Here is an 18,563-nt window from a genome sequence, read left to right as displayed (position 1 = left end):
CAGCTCTTCCAGCATGCAAAAAAAGAGGAACCAAGAGTGTGCAAGAGGCTGAATGCTACTATATAATAAGCTTACAGGATAATTGCCAACTGTACTTGGACTTAATTTTCTCCTGCAGAAGAGTCATAAAAATAAGTTTATTGTTTTCACTGAGATATTTGGATCAAGTCTTTAAAAAAGACCATATTTTATCTCCCCCTTGAACATATCAGCTCTGTTGGTGACCATCTCCTACACAATTGTCAGTGAGCATCCAAAGGAAAAGATTTTCCATGCACAGTGGCAGTCTGTGAGCTGGCACAGAAGTATCTCAGCTCCCTGTCAAGGTCTTGCAAGTGTTTGTCACTCATAGTCTTAGGGAGCACTGAAAAGAGGAGCAGAACTGATGAAATTCTACGAGGGTGGAGGGAAACAAATAACAGGATGGAAAAGTCTTTGTAGTTTAGGTGCAATAAAATTGTCTCGGTGAGGTAGAAAAACATTTTCTCCACAGTAAGGTTTTGTCAAAATGCTTTATTTTGTTAGCTGTAGAGTGTCTCAGGCTGATGAATTGCGTTCAACATATTTTTGATATCCTAACTGCTCTGGTCACCAGTGACTATGGTGAGAGCAAGCGATCTAAGGAACGAGCTATTTTGACAAAATTTTGTCTGGTGAAAACATTACAAGCTGTTCCAGATTCTTCCAACATGGAACAAAGCCAGATTCTGCAGGCTTGAAAGCAGCTACCGAAAGGAATCCTCTCCTGGGCAGCTCCAGCCACAGCTGAAGCTGGAGCTCTCCCAAACGTGAGCGATTTAAGCTTTGTCTGGAGACACAGAACTGGAGCCCTTACCAATTACAGATGAGTTATCCTCAGGTGCCACGGGGAGAGTGCACAGGGACTGAGGAGTAAAGGATTAGCCAGCGCACACAGAAATATTGAGCAACTCACTACTACCTCCTATTGTGCTCGTGCCAGTGGAAATCCTTCTCAGAATGGCATATTTTATTCAATTTTTAAGAGCTCTCAATTTTTCACTGAGGAAGGGAAGCTGGAACAGCCTCTGATCCGTAATCAATCAGCCCGCCCTCACAGGAAAGCTCCGAGGAAGAGCTCTTGCTCTTTGGTCCTTTATCTTCTCTGAGAACTCAGAGATATTGTATTTCTGAATGGGATTGAGAGTGAGGGAGAGGGAAAAGCACAGCCAGGGCAATCCTCAACTAAATCTCACAGACCTCTGTCCTGTAGTAAATATCCTGTAGTAACTAACCCTAGGGACAGCATCCCAAACAACATTTCGCCAGTCAGAATTGTTCAGACTTAAAAAAAAAGGTATTTAAGCACATTGTGTGGGTAAATAACTACCTAAGTACCAAATTCCTGTAGATTTTAGGGGCATTACAAAATCAGGAATTTTTTAACAGGATCTGCTGCAATCGGAAATGAAGCCATCCATAACGTAAGCCATGAATTTGTTCTCCCTTGGTAATAAATCACAAGAAATACACAATGACAAAAGGAGGAATAACAGACATTCAGGGATCTCAAAGCTCTTTGCCGCCATTAGAGTTCTTTAGGATAGTGGAGGAAAAGGCTGGGCTTTGTTTGTTTGTTTGGAATGAATAAATTAATCATTAGTAAAATATTATGCAGTTCATCAGATATATTATTCACTAGCTATTTGTCAAAATAACAGCTCAGTCATATATCATCAGAACTAAACATTTTTAATGTGTGTATATCTAGTTCTGAGATGATTTATTCAGCCTTTTGGTGTTTTAGTTATTGACCAGTTAAAGCTCCATTCCCTTGGGAGGCAGAGATGTGGAAGGTTGGGAGCTCTTGGTGAACTTGGACCATCTCTTTTTGCTGTGGTTTTGTTCAGGACCTGAGAAAAAGCAGAATATTGCATCTGGGTTTCCTTTTGGCACTGCCTCAACAAATCAGCCTTAATTCTGATTATCTCTAGCCAGTGCTAGTCTACCTGAGGTAGGAAAATCCCCCCACTTATTCAAAATCAAACTGTGATCTGACTTCTCTGTGTTCTTGCAGGACCCCAACACCAAGGTCCTCATCCCTTCTGAGTTATCTCAACTGTTCAGGGTCTCCCCACCTCACAGCTGCTGCACAAGAGGGTTTAGGGCTCCCAGCTCACTGCTCCATGTGATAAATCACACAGTTTCAGAAATACTGGGGGAAGAACAGAGCAGTCTTTTACCAGGTCCCTCCCAGCTCCCTCTCCTGTGCCAGCGAGCTGGACTCCTTCCAGAAGTGCCTCAGCAGAGTGAAGCTACGTGACTGACACTCCCCAACTCCCCTTGTCATTCGTGACCAGCATCCCAGAAGGTTGCAGCTCCTTCCAGGCCTTTATTGGAGTCAAACACTGCAGCCTCTCCCCTGGGTTTTATTAGGGAAGCTGGTGCCAAATCACCCAGCTCCCTCCTACTCAATAAAAAATGTTTATAACCTAGTAAATTCTAACATATCAGCAGCTTGTTATGGAGGGAAAAGGTCACTGGGAGAGAAAGGAAAAAAACCAGTTACCCTTCCATTGGAAATGCTGGCTGGGTACAGACGAAGGAGTCAGCACCAGGAAAATATCTTTTGATATGATAAAGTCTCATAATAGAAAATGTTGCTGCAATACAGGCCTTGTTTCTTCAGATAAATATTTAATATAGATCACTAAAGATTAATCGAGTACAGAAAAGTGTCTCTCCTATGGTTGGTGTAAAGAAAACATCTTCTCGTTAATTTATTATGGAGCCTGAAATGAGAAAAATCCTATGGAGAGAAATGCAGGGTACGGTTTCCATAGAGAAGCAGAGCACCACACCAGAATTTATTTAGTGTGTGGGCAGAAGACTTCCCAGAGCCAGCTGCAGTGTGGCGTTCGCGTGATAAAAAATCCCAGTGTAGGAAGAAGCTCCCAGAGACACTCGTCGTGTCTTGCTGCTCTGAACCCTGCACATCCTGAAAGGGTGAGACCTGAGGAGCTGTGGGCATTCAGAGCCTGGCTGAAGACTGCACAATGTAAAGACTGCAATCCCAGCTGCTTCTCAGGAAAGGGCACTCAGTCCCTTTGGAGAGAAGTGGTGTCCCCAGCTCACTGTGAGAAGAGCAGCCCCTCATCCCGGAGGCTTCTTGCTTTAGCCAAGATTCCTGATAACCATGCCCCTTGATGGCCCAAGGCACTGTGGCATTTCACAGTGCTGGGCAGTAAGGAATTCAGGTGCTGCTGTGGGATTCCCATCTCCCACAGTGCTGGGATGTGTTCAGTTATTGATGCAGGGTGACCCCAACGTAGGAAATAATGTGCTCTGACTCCATGATTCAGAAGGCTGAACAATTGCTTTATTAAGCTAGGTTATATTACACTAATACTATATTAAAACTGTACTAAAAAGGTACTAAAGATAAACCCATGACTGTCTGAGTCAGTCATGACACAGCTTTGACCCAATTGGCCAATTAATCTAAACAACCATCAGCAGAGTCCAATTAACAAATCACTCTTGGTAAACAATCTCTATAACACATTTCACATGTGCTAAACAACAAGAGCAGCAAGTGAAGATAAGAATTGTTTTCTCTTCTCTCTCTCTGTTCAGAGAATGTGAATACCACATTCAGTCAGTTCCTCTGTGATGGGTAAAGGACGGGGTCCCTCTGCTTTCTTCCCCCATCCACAGAAACCATCATCCCAACGATTTTGCATCATTAAATAGGACAGTGACAGAGAATAAATCATAAATATCAGCAGATATGGTATGAAGGGGAAAATAAGAGTCACAGGCAAGGGAGGAGAGATAAAAGATCCAATTTCAGCTGAGACTGAAATGGAACAAAGAGTCAATGAGATGGAGAGATACACAGGGTTGTTCCAGATGGCCGGTTCCAGTGATGTGGAGCCTCTGGCACCATCAGCATCTTGTGATGAACTTTTGAACAAGGGGGTACCTCTTGTTTTTAGCTGAAGTGGGCAGGAAAATCCAGCAGACCTGTTTGTGCTCAGGAAATACAGGAGCTCCCTCCTGAAAGGTGTATTCTAGAGAGCAGAAACTACTCTGGAGAGAAGGAGGCTGGAACATTTTCCCACCTCTCCAAGAAGCCCATCACACCATGTCTAGTTGTTTCTACAGAGGTAAAACTTTATTTTTCTCCTCGATCTTTCTCTGTGGACACCTTCCCTGTTTAGGGAACATTTTTTCCAAGCAGTTGGCAAAATTTGAGCCTGCATGTTTAGCTCTCCCCAGGAGAGAGGCCGGGGGGAGGAAGGTTGACCAGTCAGACCCTCTGTGCAGGGATTAGAGCTGGGAGGAACATGGCAAAACCATGGCTAGAAGGGACGGTTGCCTCCATTTCTGTGCCATATGCAGCTCCAAAGGTGTCTTCTGGCTGAACTCACAGGACACCATGAAATCCTAAACCTCGGGGGCACTGGGGTGATCTCTTTGCAGTCTGCATCTCTCAAGTCTTGACTGCTCCCAGAATTCAAGGAACAATCAAAATCCTAAATAATAATCTTTTCTTGTTCTATCCAGGCTGTTGTACTTTATACAGGTGCAGATGAACAGCAGCTCTAAGCTGGGACTATCTAGAAAAAATACCAACAGATTTTTAATAGCAGTGGGGACTGTTGCAGTCATTTAACATGAAACTGTTCTGTGTGTAGAACATTTATTTGTGGCATATGGCATGGATCTGGCCAGGAGAATTGCAACAGCTAATTATTAACAGTTATCCCACCCATCTCACTCCCAGGATAACCCATAGCTGACCAAGGGGCTCCTGTTTTGTCCCCTGCAAGCACCACGACTGCAGTGCAGCTCAGTCCCTATCACCTTGGTCTCTGACTCTGCCTGTCATGCTCAGCACTCCCGCTGCAGTGAGCCACAGATATAATCTATGGAACACAAATATGATTTTATAATAAGTTTTCTATGCAGCCAGGATAAAATGCCAAACAGAATCAGAAAACAATCAGTCAGTGAAACTCAGCCCTGGTGATGAGTGCGCCGCTGGGCACGGTCCAGTGCCCAGGAAGATTGAGGCTTTAAATACAGGCACCACCTGCCCTTCCAGAGTCAGGGAAAAGTGAGGCAAGGAGAGAGCAGGGGAGGTGGGAATACCCAGAGTTGTCTCCTGTTGGGGATAAGTTAAACCAGGAACATCATCGGAGCTGCACTAAGACACTTTAGTGTCTCCCTGTACGTGGAGATGGGATTTGGCAGCAGCTGGGCTTTGGCAGTGGCAGTGGAAGGAGCAGGGGCTGGTGCAGGGACAGATCTTAGGGAGATAGACGTGCACTTGTTGTGGAGGCCTCTGGGTGCTGCTCTTGCACAGAGCCGGATAATCCCTTCCTCCACAGTTTTAGGAGCCTCCATGCCCTCCATTAGGTTTCCATGTTGGGAGAAGTTTACATCAGGTTCTATGTGCTGCCAAAGAATATGGTGTGTGGGACACTGTGTCTGTCCTGCTCTGCACACTGCAGGAGCTGGGGGAGAGAAAAACGGAAAGGAAGGCTGGGAATTATGAGGAGGGGAAAGAACTCCACCAAAAAGGAGGAGAAAGGAGAAAGCTGGACACCTTGGTGTGGAGGGAAGTGCTGAAACACATCCCACTGGCTGGAGCATCATTCAACTACTCTGGGGATTTATCCTAGTCCAGAGAGGGCAGAGCTGTATGCCAAGGATAATGACCTAGCCCAGGGCAAGGAAGCATCTGTTCTCCTGTTCCCCTTCCTCCAAGCACTTGCTCAGGCACTGGGGATTGTAAGGTTTCCAGTCAGTTGGAGAAAAGATCAGGACCTCCTCTCCACCAGACTGCAAAGATATTGCTTTTTATTTTCTGTTCCTGTGGTATTTGTAAGGTTGGGACATTCACATTTGCTTTTTTCCTGTCTTCTTTAAGCACTCCACGCTTGAGTCATATAATTGTATAACTCACAACTTCCATTTAAAAAATAAGAATAGGCTGTCTTTTAGGATTGCGGAGGAAAGCCAGAAAATACAAGTCTTTAAGTCTCAAAACACAGAAGGCAAATAAAAAGCATTGCAGATATTGTTGTTTTGCTCAGTAGATAAATATATACATATGCATGTGCTTCTAGATTCTGGGGTTCAGTTCATTCTTTGGGAGCAGAGGCTCAGATGTGCAATAGCACATAATCCCTAACTCAGGTGTGTGTGTGTCTGGAATTAGAATAGGAACTGATAATTTATCTTTGCCCAATCCTCCCCTCCTGAAACAGCCATGAGGGGAGGTTTTCCATGGAATGCCACAATGGTTTGGGTTGGAAGAGCCCTTAAAGATCACCCAGTTCCCATCCTCTGCCACAGGAAGGGACACCTTGGTCTCTCTTCAGCTTTTCTGTAGCACCTGATGCCTTCAGACTGAATTTTCATCCTCAGAAGGATCCTGTGTTTTAACACAAATGATGAAGTCTGCCATGAAAGAGAGCAGCACAGGAGAGAGGGGAAGAACCAACCCTCCAGGAGGTCCCACCCAGACTCAGTAAAGAATTCCCCCCACCACTACGTGGGAGATGACAAGTGCCAGGGCTGTGCATCTGATTCTCTCACTTTTGGACAGGTCCAACACCCTCCCTGTGGGCCCAACACCCTCCCAACTCTTAGAAATACCAGAGGAACAGAAAATAAAAAGCAATATCACTCCAGCTCACTCACTGCTTGCACATGCCTTTTGTGTCCTCCATAAAGGACTGGGATTTGGGAATCTGTGCAGTGGTGATTTCTAATAGCCATATTTCTGACAGGACGTGAGGAAATGGCCTCAAGTTGCAGCAGGGGATGTCTTAGGTGTTAGGAGTTGTGGAACAGCAGGCATTGGAGGGGCTGCTTAGGAAACTGGTAGAGTTTCTGACCCTGAAAGGGTTCAAAATTGTGTGGATATGGCAATTAAGGACATGGTTAATGGTGAATGTGGTGCCACTGCATTGCTGGGTGATTGTTGGACTGCATGGTCTTGGAGGTCTTTACCAAATTTAATGCTTTAGTGGTTCTGGGCCCTGTTTCTGTTCTCTGTAGTTGATGTGGGGTTGTGTTTGCACATTATCAGCTCCCTGAGTGAGGTGTGGAGGCAGGGATGAACTGAGCCCTGGGCAGGCAAAACAGAGCAGCAACTTCAGCCATGACACCACCATGTACTTTAGTCCTTGCTGGTGAAGTACTTTGCCCTGTCTCTACATCTGTGTGGATTTTCTTCATGGTTGTGCTATATTCTGGATCTCTTCCGTGGAAAACTTGTTCATCTCCTGCTGCTTTAGCTTCTCCATCTACAGTGACACATTTGTTTAAAGGTGCTTTGAGATCCACATATCAAAGTCACAAATAACAGCTAAAGAAAACATGACTCATGATGGGGAAATTGCCAAGCATGTGCCTGAATAACCAAATGCCTCAGAGCTTCTCAAACAGATCCCAGGAAACAAAAGCATTTGCATTCACAAGTCCCTGTTCACTAGCTAGGACAGGACAAAAATAAAGCTTTTTCTTTATGAAGTGTTGCATAAAAAGCATGGTTATCTTTTCATTGCAGGCCACTTTGCAGCATGCAAAGAGATTGCCTTTCTTCATGAGTTTGTGAATTTTTATTTTATTGCAGTCTTTTTATTTCCTCCATCAAAACATGCCTGAGTTTGAAATGGCATGACTAGGAATGAAAATTAAATACATCAAAACTGATTTTTGTAGAAATGAGATTTTGGAGCAACCAGGGAATATTCAAGGCTTTCTCACAGCTTGTGTTCAGTTTTTTTGCTAAAGAGGGATGTAGTCTGAGGAAATGGGTCACCTTTTTCCTAGAGAAAATTTCTTCAGTTTTACTGTAATTCTGAAATGTCATAAGCTTTTGGGGACTTTTTTTTTTCCTTTTTTAATCTTGAGCAAAGCACAAATGTCTCTGATTATGTATGACTCGAATTTTGCTGCAGCTATACTCTGCAGCCTAATTTTGTTTAGCCCTTAACCTCTTATCTTATGCTATTTGCTAGTCATTTCAGGCCCAGTCACCATCTGAATCCTACACTGAGAGGGAACATCCTCTGCATACAGCCACTGTATATTCCTGTTTGAATATTGAAAAGCAACCCTTGGCCAGTGGCCTGAGTGGAACAGCACAGCTTGGAAACCAAAGGGATGTGGAACCCCAGCTCTGAGGGTGAAGGCACACAACTGAGTGTCCTGAGGGACCAGGAGGAGGAACCACTGTTTTCTCCTAAACCAGCTCAGAGGAAATAATGTCCCAACACTAGGGAAATTAAGTGGCAAGGATCAAAGCTGGGGGGAAGTGTGGCTTTGTTTTACTACTTTAACACAGTTTTTGGTCGCTTGCTCTCTCCTACCTCTGCCATGTACTCCCAGAAGCTTCCTGCAATGCCCCTTGCAATGGCTGAGATGATGGAGGATATGAGGGTATGAAGGCATGAGGGTAGAAGGATATGAGGGTAGGAGGATATGAGGGTATGGGATATGGGATAATCCCATCCCCTGTGCCATTCTGAGCATGGTGGCCATCTGTTGGATCTTTGTGAGCAGAATGAGGGTATGGGATATGGGATAATCCCATCCCCTGTGCCATTCTGAGCCTGGATCTGTTGGATCTTTGTGAGCAGGCAGTGCTTAGTCTGCCTGTCCTGTTGCACCCCTGCAAGTTCTCTTCCCTGCAGATCCTCCTTGTGCAGCCCGGAGCACACCTTTCCACCTGAAGGGTGTCAGGGCAGGGGCTGGACCCTCCTCACTGCACTTTATCTGCACAAAACCCCCCTCAGCTGCCCTGCAGTGAAAGATCCCTGGTGGGAACAGGTGACTTTGCCAACTGGTGGCCTTTAGGCATCCCAGCCACCCACCAGCTCCTGCCTGGAGTGCTCAGTGGTGTCTCCATCAGCTGAGCATGACTCAGGGCCCAGGGGTGGGCAGCAGGGGACACTTTCCCATCACTGCCTGCTCTGCCCACAAGCCTGGCAGCTGTGCCCAGGTGGCTCTGCCAGGAGTGCCTGGAGGGTTCAGCTGGGTAGAGGAGGCAAGAGCAGCTTTGTATTTAAACATCATCTTCTGTTCTTTTTTTTCCGCCTCTTAAATCAGTGAATTTGAGCCTTTGCCAAGTGAGCAGCACAACTGACCGGAGGAGGGGTGATAGCTCCATTTTCTAACAACAGCTCGAGTTTTGAAACATAGCTGCATGCTGTGTTGGAGAAAATTCGGTGCTTTTTCTTGAGGAAAAAGGCAGTCAAGGCTAAATTTCTGATATTACTTTCCCAGTATTGACAAACACCGTGCTTAAGCTGCCAGTGGTGCAGCAGCCAGGTACCCTTACCTGCAACGTGAGGAATTAAGGTTCAAGGGGACATTTCTCAGTTTTTTCATCTGAGCAAACTGTGAATCATGATAAGCACAGAGCGAAGTTTGGGGCTGTGGTGTCACAGGCTGAGGTTATCAGCTTGCTACAGCTAAAATTAGGAAAAAAGCCTGTGGTCCACACACACCTCTATCTTCAGGAAATGAAGCAAATGTAATTTAAGGAAATTATTTGTTCCAAACTGTGTTCTTGTTACAGCCCTTGATTGTTGCTGTTGTGCTTCTAGGAACACTGGCAGGCTCTGAATCCCCATGGTGAATTTTGGGGCAGGGTAGGCGCCCTTGCTGACAGGGTCCATGGGGTCACCAGGACTTCACATGGGCCAGTCACCCCTGGGTGATTTATCTGCTCTATAAATTAAACTCTACCTGCCTGTCTTCCATTTCAAACTTGGTTACAAAAGATTTAGATATTCTCATGTACTACTTAGCCACAAGAGGAGGGACTTCATCGAGGATGTAATCCTCTAATCTACTAGAGTCCCAATAAACACATCAATGTGAAAAGGTCTGGTTTGTTAGGTGGTTTTTTGTGGATTTATTGTTTGTTTTGGCATTTGGGTTTTTTTTTTGTTGGGTTATTTTTGTGTGTTGTGTTAGTTTTGTTTGGCTTTTTCTTTGTTTTTTTTGGCTTTATTTGTAGTTTTTTCTTGTTTCCCCGCTCCCCCCCCAGCCAATAGGTACAGCACAAGACTGCATGGTTTGGGGCATTTTTTCTGTCTATGCCACCTGTTCCTATACAGCCTTATTTGTCTCAGCATCCTTGTGTCTTGGCTTCACTTCCAACCTGTTGCTGGCTGATCTCTGCCCTCATCCCCCTGGATTTGTGTGCAAAGGAGTGTCCAAGAAGGGAATTGAAAGAAGTGTGGAGAAGGGAACCTACAATCATGCCAGCTATCCCACATTTCCTCAATAATACCTCAAATTCCTTAAATGGCTCAGATGTTTCCATCCATTTCTTCAAAAGTGCTGTTCTTTGAAAGCTTGTTCTTGACAGCTCCTTGACATTCCAGGATCAGCTTGATTGTGAATTCTGGGTCAAACTTCTAGAGACAGAAATCCAGGAGACCCTGCTATGAAAAATAATATTCGTGTCGTTGTTTTGGTAACCAGAGAACTCAAAATGCCTGATTCACAGATGAGTTTCTCTAGGCTGTGTCAGGTATTTTAGTGGGAGAACTGTTCCTGCTGCCTGTCCCGCGATTTTCATCCTAATTCACAGTGAAGGACTGGGTGTCTCTGTGCTGTCCATCCCAGTGCTTGGAGCACAGCACCCTGCAGCCTGTTGGAACAGCTTCCCCAGCAGCTGAATAAACCACGTGTGGTCTGGGTGAGCTTTCAGGGAGCAAACAGCTCCGGAGCAGAATGTTTGCTATTATTAATAACATTTGTTAAGCTGCGGTGGTGCGAACAACGCTGGGAGCTCTTGGAGAGATGTCACTCCTGCTTCCAGCAGCTCCCATCAACCCCGTGGGAATTGCAGTGGCTCAGAGGTGCTGTCAGCCCAGTGTGGAACAGCTGTCAGCAGTCATGGGGACCCTCACCAGCACATCTGGGGGGGCCGAGGCTGATGGAGGCTGGCGTTGGGAAGGGTCTCTGCAGTGCTTGAGGTGTGGGGGGTTTTTGGAAGGAAATCTGCACATATAACCTTTCAGGGAGAGCTGGGGGAATGAATGTCCACGAGCTGTTTGCACTGGAACTGATGGGTGAGATGGAAGGGCATTGCAGCAGCCGGCTCTGGTGGGATTTGGGAACAGATCCACTGGGGCTGGTGAAGGCAGCTGTGTTGAAGAAGTTCAGAAGTTACTGTGTGTTAGTGAGGATGCATAAATCCATGACCTGGAGGTGATCCCAAGCAGCTGAAATGGTAGAAATTTACTCTGCCATGTTTTCATGTGTTTGGATTTGAAGTCAGTGCTAAGAATTACAGCCACATCCTGGCCATGATCACATTTAATAATAAACAAACTTAATAATGATCAAATTTAATGACCTATCTTTTAACTTTTCTTACCTATGTTGAATCACTCTGCTTTGAGTCTCTAATAATAAATTTATTTCAGTTTTTTTTCCTAAACAAATCGATCTTTTGGGCACCCAAGCCTTCCATGTTGCTTCCTAAGAGACCCAAATGCAGTCCTACCCTAAGAGCAAGCACAAGGCTTGGAATCACATTTGTCTGGCTGGATTTTAATTCAGTGCTGGCACAACTTGTTTACCAAGGGGCTTTCAAGGTCAGATGAAATTCCTCTAACTTTGAAGTAATTTTATTTCATTTTGATTCTTGCAACTGTCATGTTGTTCTGCACCCCTTTTTTACCTCCCACACCCCCTCTCTCCAAAAAAAAACCTCAGAGCTTTCTACTCTGTAACAATTTAATATCTTAAAGAAAATTATTAGAGATAGAAAACAAAACTCTAGAGCAGGCTGAACTGCTTGCCCAAAAAGGGGGAATAATTGAGGTTTCAGACACCTCAGCCAACACCAAGCACATGGCCAAAGGACAGACCAAGGGGAAAAGCAAGAGGAGATTCCTCCTCTGTCCTTTGGAGCCAGGTGGAGGAGGAAGTAGTCCTACAACATTGTTTAATTTCTGCCATAGGACTCTGCTGAATGATTCAAACTCTGATTGTCCTCCCCTTGGTTCAGTCCTACCCAGGTAAATGCCCTCATAGCAATAAAACTGCTGCAGACAGCACAGCATTTATCAATAGATCAATGGTCAATTTATTTATCTCATTCACCTGCCAGCTGTCATAAGTAAGCCTGTCTACCTGCCTGGTTGTTATGCAAAATGCTATGGGACTTTCAGCTTAAGTGATTTCTTTTTCATAATTCTCTGGAATTAAATTTTTAGGGTTTTTTGTTGGTTTTGTTTTCTTTTTTTTTTTTTTTTTTTTTATTTCTTCTCTCTTTCATGGCAGAGTTTCAGCCTCTGTCTAATTTGGAACTAGTTTAAATCTACAGACTGGAGGTTTTTTAAATAGATTAGGGGGGATGAGTGCCAAACCCTCACAGGAAACTAATTCTTGCAGGTCCTTTGAAAAGCTCAGCTTTGAAGAGTGACTTCTTCATGCTGGCCTAGATAGGGAAGAGGCCAAGCTGCAGAGGAAAGTGCTAAAGAAATATTGCACTGCTCAGCCTGGGGCTGTCTGGCATTTTGAGGGCACAGACTGGAAATGAAATATCACTGACCCCACCATAATCACAGATACTCCTATAAAGCCTGATCTGGCAGAACAAGATAAGCATTATAGTGCTGTTGTCATGCTCAGCCCTGTCCCTTGGCATTGTTTGCAGGATCCAGGGCTCACAGGAACCTGGAAGAGGCATCATCCTGAGGACTGGAGATAATCAGGACTCTGTGCAGCCAGTGGCTGGGACAATTGGGCTGGAAAAAGGAAAGGCAGAGCAAAACAAAACCCCCAAACCAACAGCTCTGTTGTGAGAGCATCTGGAAGGGTTCTGGAAGACTTAGGGCTAACACAGAACTTGTTTCTTACCCAGACAAGGCCTAAAATCTGTCTGGTTTGGTTCACACTCATTCTGACAGCTACTAATATTTGTCTGCAGCGCACACAGACATGCCCAAAAATGTCTCTCTTAATGATGGTGAAGTGTTTGAAGGAAAACAGGGGCAGAGACACCAAAATCCCAGAGAACATCCCTCTGACATCAGGGACTCCTGGTGACATCACAGTCAATTATGTGGGCAATAAGCCAAGGAGAGGGCATGAAATAATGTTTGTGTCCTGCTGTTACTGCAGAACGTGCTGCCTTCAGGAAGGCGCATCACCTTTGAGAGCAGCTGGTGACTTTCAAGATAAATTTTATTAAAAAAGTAAAGAGCCATGGAGCAGAAAGGAGCTGGTGCCTTGTCCTTGTCCCGTTCCCAGGGAGGGGTGGGGCTGCTCCTGTTTGAGTGTGCACTTGGTGGGATGCTCTGAAGGATGTACATCCAGCACCTGGAGGGGCTGGGCTGCTCTGCTCATGCTTTGTTCAGTGCTTCTGCTATTTTTTTTTCCTTTTTAAAACTGTCCTGATCATTATGAGGGTAGTTTAATTTTTTTTTTGTTTGTTTTTTTTTTTTTGTTTTGGTTTTTTTTTTTGTTTTTTTTTTTTGTTTCAAGCACCAGCCCCCAAGGTCTGTGCTGAACTTGTTTCCTTACTTACATGCTTTGGTTGTCTTGCCATGTGGAGATGGGGAATTCAATTTGATCTGATGGCCCCTCTCCCTCAGACTTCCCTCCCTGGGTAGAGATGCTCCCGCCCTTGGATCCTGCTGTCCTTCCTGATGGTGCAGACTGGGGCCTGCATGATGTACCTATTCCAGCCTCTTGACTTTTCCTCCCTCTTCTGTAGTTTTTTCCCTGTTTTTCTGTTTCCCTGGAGGGTCACAGTGCTAATGAGCACTGAGGCATTCCTAGTGGCTCCTTCTGCCCCTGAAGTGCTGGCCTTGATGGAAGCTCATTAATGCAGCTTGAAAGGGCAGTGTTTTCTCATCCTCAGCCGTATTCAAATGAAGTGTGTCCCCTTGCTGTTACAGCGAGGAAAGCCCTCAGTCTGTGCATGTGCCTCCCTGAGGCAGTACTTCACCCCTCATCCCTCCTCCCTGTCATCTCGGTTCCCCCTTCAGCACCTCCTACCCTTTCAGCCCTTGAAGAAGCTCCTCTGTTTTCTCTAGAGGGCAGCTGCCCTGGAATGGCCTGGAAGCATTTCCTGGCACAGCCCAAATTCCCTTGGGCTCTCAGCCCTGTTGAGACAGAGCCCCAGTGAGTGCCTCAGCCCACTACTCAGACCTTGGGTCAGAGTTTCTCCTTATCCCATCTCTGCCTCAGGGATACTGACCCTTCCTCCTCCTTGCTGAGAACTTTCTCATCTTTCCACAGCCATTCAAAGCTCCCCTGCTGGCAGAAGTTCAGGTCCTAGATTGGGATTTCCCCTGAGGGTCAGGGGAAACTCTGTACTGATCCCAGCTGTACCAATCCTAGCTGTTCCATGGGGTGCCCCTAATCCCAGTCGAGTCTTTGCAACTTCTTCACCTGGAAAAGAAGTGATGCACAGGGCAATATTTCTCTTTTTAAAATGCCTCAGTAGCTGTAGAGGCCTCAGCTCTGTGTCCCAGGTGGTGGCACAGAGACTGTGGTGCCACTGGTGGCTCAGAGAAGAGTGAAAGGCAGCCCAGGATGGTTTTGTGAGGAAAGGTTCCAGTACCCTTTTGCACCCATTATCCACAAATCCAAGGCTTTGGTAAATCCTCCCAAGAGTCACAGGTGGAAGATTTCAGTGGTCACAAACAGACAAGAGTATAGTTTACCTAACCCAGCACCCTGAATTCATTTTGGTTGATTTTCTGCTTCTGCAGAAAATGCAATTAAATCTAGAATTGAAAGCTAATAGAAACCTGTTCTTGGAGGTGTTTCTTCAGAGACTTCAGGAGTTTCAGGCTGGAACATTCCCTAAGGCCAGATCTATGCTGTTCCCTGCAAATATAAATTTTTTTTATGACCTCAATAATTCTAAATTATTTCAGTAGCCATATCTATTAATGTTAAGTCTATTTTCCAAAACTGTACCATAATCTTGGCCTCAGGTGCATCTTGCAGCAGAGGGTTCTGTAGGTTGCCTGGAAGATTGCTGGAATTAGAGGTTTGCTTTTCATGTAAAATATTGTAATTCAGACAGCCAAGTTTAAAATATATTTTTTTTTTGACATTAAAAAGGAAGCTGAACAAGGCCATATCATTTTCTTGACTATTGAGGTTGGAGCAGATGACCCCACTGGTGTTCCCTTCCTTTGATTCCAATCCCAATGAATCAACCGCACACAAAGAAATAAAACAGCCAAATGCTATGTAAAACCTATAAAAAAGCTTGAAAAATGTCACTAAGTAAATTCAAATAATGCATAACTTAGAGGGAATTGCAACTGGTTCGTGGATATTCTATGAGCAGAAGATAAACATCTAAGTTATTTGCATAAATTATTCATCGTAACATATTTGCTCAGCTTTTCTTGTCAGCTGAGAAAGCCACACAACCAAGCACAGGGAGAGTGGAGCAGAACTGGGCTTTCACCTCCTGATGTGCCCTGGGAGCAGGAAGCCCTGGGGAGGGGTGGCATCAGTAACAGCTGGGTGGAAAAGTCTCCTTCACTGTCGTGCTTTAGAGGTGGATTCTGCTCAGGGCTCATCTCCTGCATGGGTGGGGACTGGGATTGTCCCTTGGCAGCAGGAAAGGCTGAAGATATGACAGTGATTTCTTTTAAACTCCTGCTTTGGCCTTCTGTCAGTGGTTCAAAGGGTGGTGTTGGACCTGATGTAAAAAATGAACCCACTTTCCCTTTGGACTCATTGTTTATCGAAATGTCATTCTCCTTTCCTGCCTTCATTGCCCATCACTTCCCAGTTTGCCCTGTCCATCTCCACACCCTGAGTGGAGGCACTCCCAGGCTCTGGGTGCTGATAAATCATGGAATCCTGGAGTGGTTTGAGTCAGAAGAGACCTTAAAGCCCATCCCATTCCACCCCCTGCCATGGGCAGGGACACCTTCCACTGTCCCAGGCTGCTCCAAGCCCTGTCCATGTACACTTCCAGGGATCCAGGGACAGCCACAGCTTCCCTGAAGAAGAGTAGGGATCAATACCTGACCAGCTGCACATTTCAACTCTTTGCTGCTAAACTGTCTGTTGCAAAGCAGCAAAAGCAAACTTTCTGTATTTTATTGGGAACATGAAACATTCCCTGGACCCTTTCTGAAAACATGCTGGCTCTGGAGTGCTCTGGTCCCTCCTGACTTTATGGATACTGCAGGAATTGGAATGTGTGCTTGAGTTTTACAGGAAGCAATAATCCTCTCTTTGGAGGGGAAGCATGGATGACATTCTTCCTATGCTTGCTAGTTATGTTCTTTCTGGTGGAACATGGGTGTGCCTATTTATTATAAAACCTTGCCTGTCTTTGAGCACCCAGCTCTGCCTCTTCCCGTGCACTGAAACTGCTGAAGGGACCATTCCTTCCTCAAAGGGGATTTCCTTGTGGAACAAGGTCTGGGATTGGAACTCTAATCTGGGATGATTGGAGAAACCTCTCTGTAGTGTCAGAGAAAAACTATTTGTCTTTACTTTTTGAGTTTTATCTATCATTAAAATCAACTTTTACACAATTCTGGGACAGCAGAGAACACCCTCTGCTCCATAAAGGGAATACATTGGTCATGTATTTGTTATCTGCAGACAACTTGGGAGCCAATGATCTGTTTCAATCACTCCTTGTGTTAAGAACCCATTGTATGGGGTTTTTTTTTGCCTTTTGACTGAGGTTTTTCTAGGAAGGATGGATGTTTCTTCAGATTGCAAGGTTTGACACTAATGACTCTTGTAATGTAGTAGGAGGTGTGTTTTGTTTTGGCATTTTCACTTGGCTTGTGAAAGCAAGGAACTACAGAGGGGGCATTAGCTCAGGTGTAAGGAGATATTTTGAATTAAATAGCTGGCACTTTGCTACTTTGATGAATGTAACTGCTGTCAGGCAGCGTGGAGTGTTGTGAAGGGGCACAATCAAAATAAATACCTGCATAATTACATTAAGTCAAATAACCTAACACACACAGAGTGGACTGAGTACAGAATCAACCTGGGCAGAAATAATCTGGTTTGTGATCCTGACTTGCTGCTGAGTCTCTGAATGTGCCTGTGTGTCAGGGTCTGTGCCAGCCAGATGGGGCTGTTGTGCTGGAAGGACACTCCCTGATGGGAAGTGCTGCCTCGGGGCCAGGGGTTGTCATTCCTGGTTTGGACTGGGTTTTATGGGTTATTCACACCAGCCACAGAGACAGATTTTAACCCAGGATCCTGCTGGGGGTGCCAAGTCTACCTGGAGGTTTCCAGTCAGTCTTTGCTGGGTTACAGGGTCAGCTGGGTGCCTGCAGAGAGTGCCCCTGTCCCAGTTCGTGCCTCAGAATTATACCTGTGCCATCTAAGCACCCAGTCCTCAAATCCAACCCCAAGTCCTTAATTCTGATCAGTGGTCCCTTAACTTCTCATTGTTTTTACTGGGGCTGGCCTTCTTCTGAGGTGACTTCATTCTCTTGGAAGAGTTTCCTTGGTCCTTATCTTCATTCCACTTGTTTCTGCTGAATTCAGCTTGTTCTTTGTTAGCAGCACTAATTTTCTCAAAGAAGTTTACTCTTGGTCAGCTCTTGCACATGAAGGCTTCCTCTGCTGAGCCCCACTAATGCTACACAAGATTATTCCCAGAGAACACTGTTATTAAATTTCTTCTGTAACAATGGAATAAAGTTAATTTTTTTCCAGAGAGGCTGGTATGGGGCTGTGCTTTGGATTTTGCTGGAAACAGTGCTGATAACACAGGTGTGTTGCTGAGCAGAGTTCACACAGGTCAGGGCTCTTCTGCCTCTCATCCCACCCCGCCAGTGATGAGGTTGGGATGCACAAGGAGCTGTGGGGGGACAAAGCCTGGAGAGCTGACCCCAGCTGACCCCAGGGATATCCCACACCCCAGGACATCATGCTCAGCTTGTAGGGCTGAGGAAGGAGGAGGAAAGGGGGATATGAGGTGTGAGGAAGTTTGTCTTCCCCAGTCACTCCAGGATGGAGTCCTGGAGATGGCTGAACTCCAGACTGTGATGGGAAGTGGGGAATGAACTCCTTGTTTTGCTTTGCTTGCCTGTGCAGCTTTTGCTTTATCTGCTGAACTGTTTATCTCAACTCATGAGTTCTCTCACTTTGACCCTTCTGACTCTTCCTCTAGGGGGAGTGAGTGGCTGCGTGGGGCTGAGCTGCCAACTGGGATTAAAACACAACACCTATAATCTAAATAAAATATTTGTCTTAACCCAAGTTACAGGAATAGGTGGATGAAAAGTGACAGAGAAGCCTGTGAGCTGATGGTCTGGGAGATAGCTTAAGATAGAGCAGGTGCATTGTAGGAGAATGGGTATAAATAACATCCTCTCCTTTAAGGAAGGCTTTGCTCAATATTTTTTGAGAGACATGAATAGGTTTCTCATTTTTCAGGTGCTCAGCTGGTGATGTTTCAGAGGCCTGATTTTTAGATTGCAGGTGTGCAAGCTTTTCTCTAGGCATTTCCCTCTGTGTCATTTCAAAATGGATACCTGCAATAAAGAACTGCTTTTGCAAACATTAACTTTATTTTTTCCCCAGTTCCTCTCAGTTTAAAA

General features: G+C 45.3%; 1 protein-coding gene across 1 annotated transcript in view; it reads left to right on the top strand.

Annotated features, from left to right (window-relative positions):
• Window positions 1-18,563, top strand: part of BRINP1 (BMP/retinoic acid inducible neural specific 1) — an 86,634-nt gene that overhangs the window by 41,842 nt on the left and 26,229 nt on the right. The window lies entirely within an intron of this gene.

Source organism: Pyrgilauda ruficollis, unplaced genomic scaffold (assembly GCF_017590135.1).
Source record: "Pyrgilauda ruficollis isolate IOZ18807 unplaced genomic scaffold, ASM1759013v1 scaffold34, whole genome shotgun sequence".
In the NCBI taxonomy this organism is placed as follows: domain Eukaryota; kingdom Metazoa; phylum Chordata; class Aves; order Passeriformes; family Passeridae; genus Pyrgilauda; species Pyrgilauda ruficollis.
Note: the sequence above shows the minus strand (reverse complement) of the source record. Positions and strands in the feature narration are given on the sequence as shown.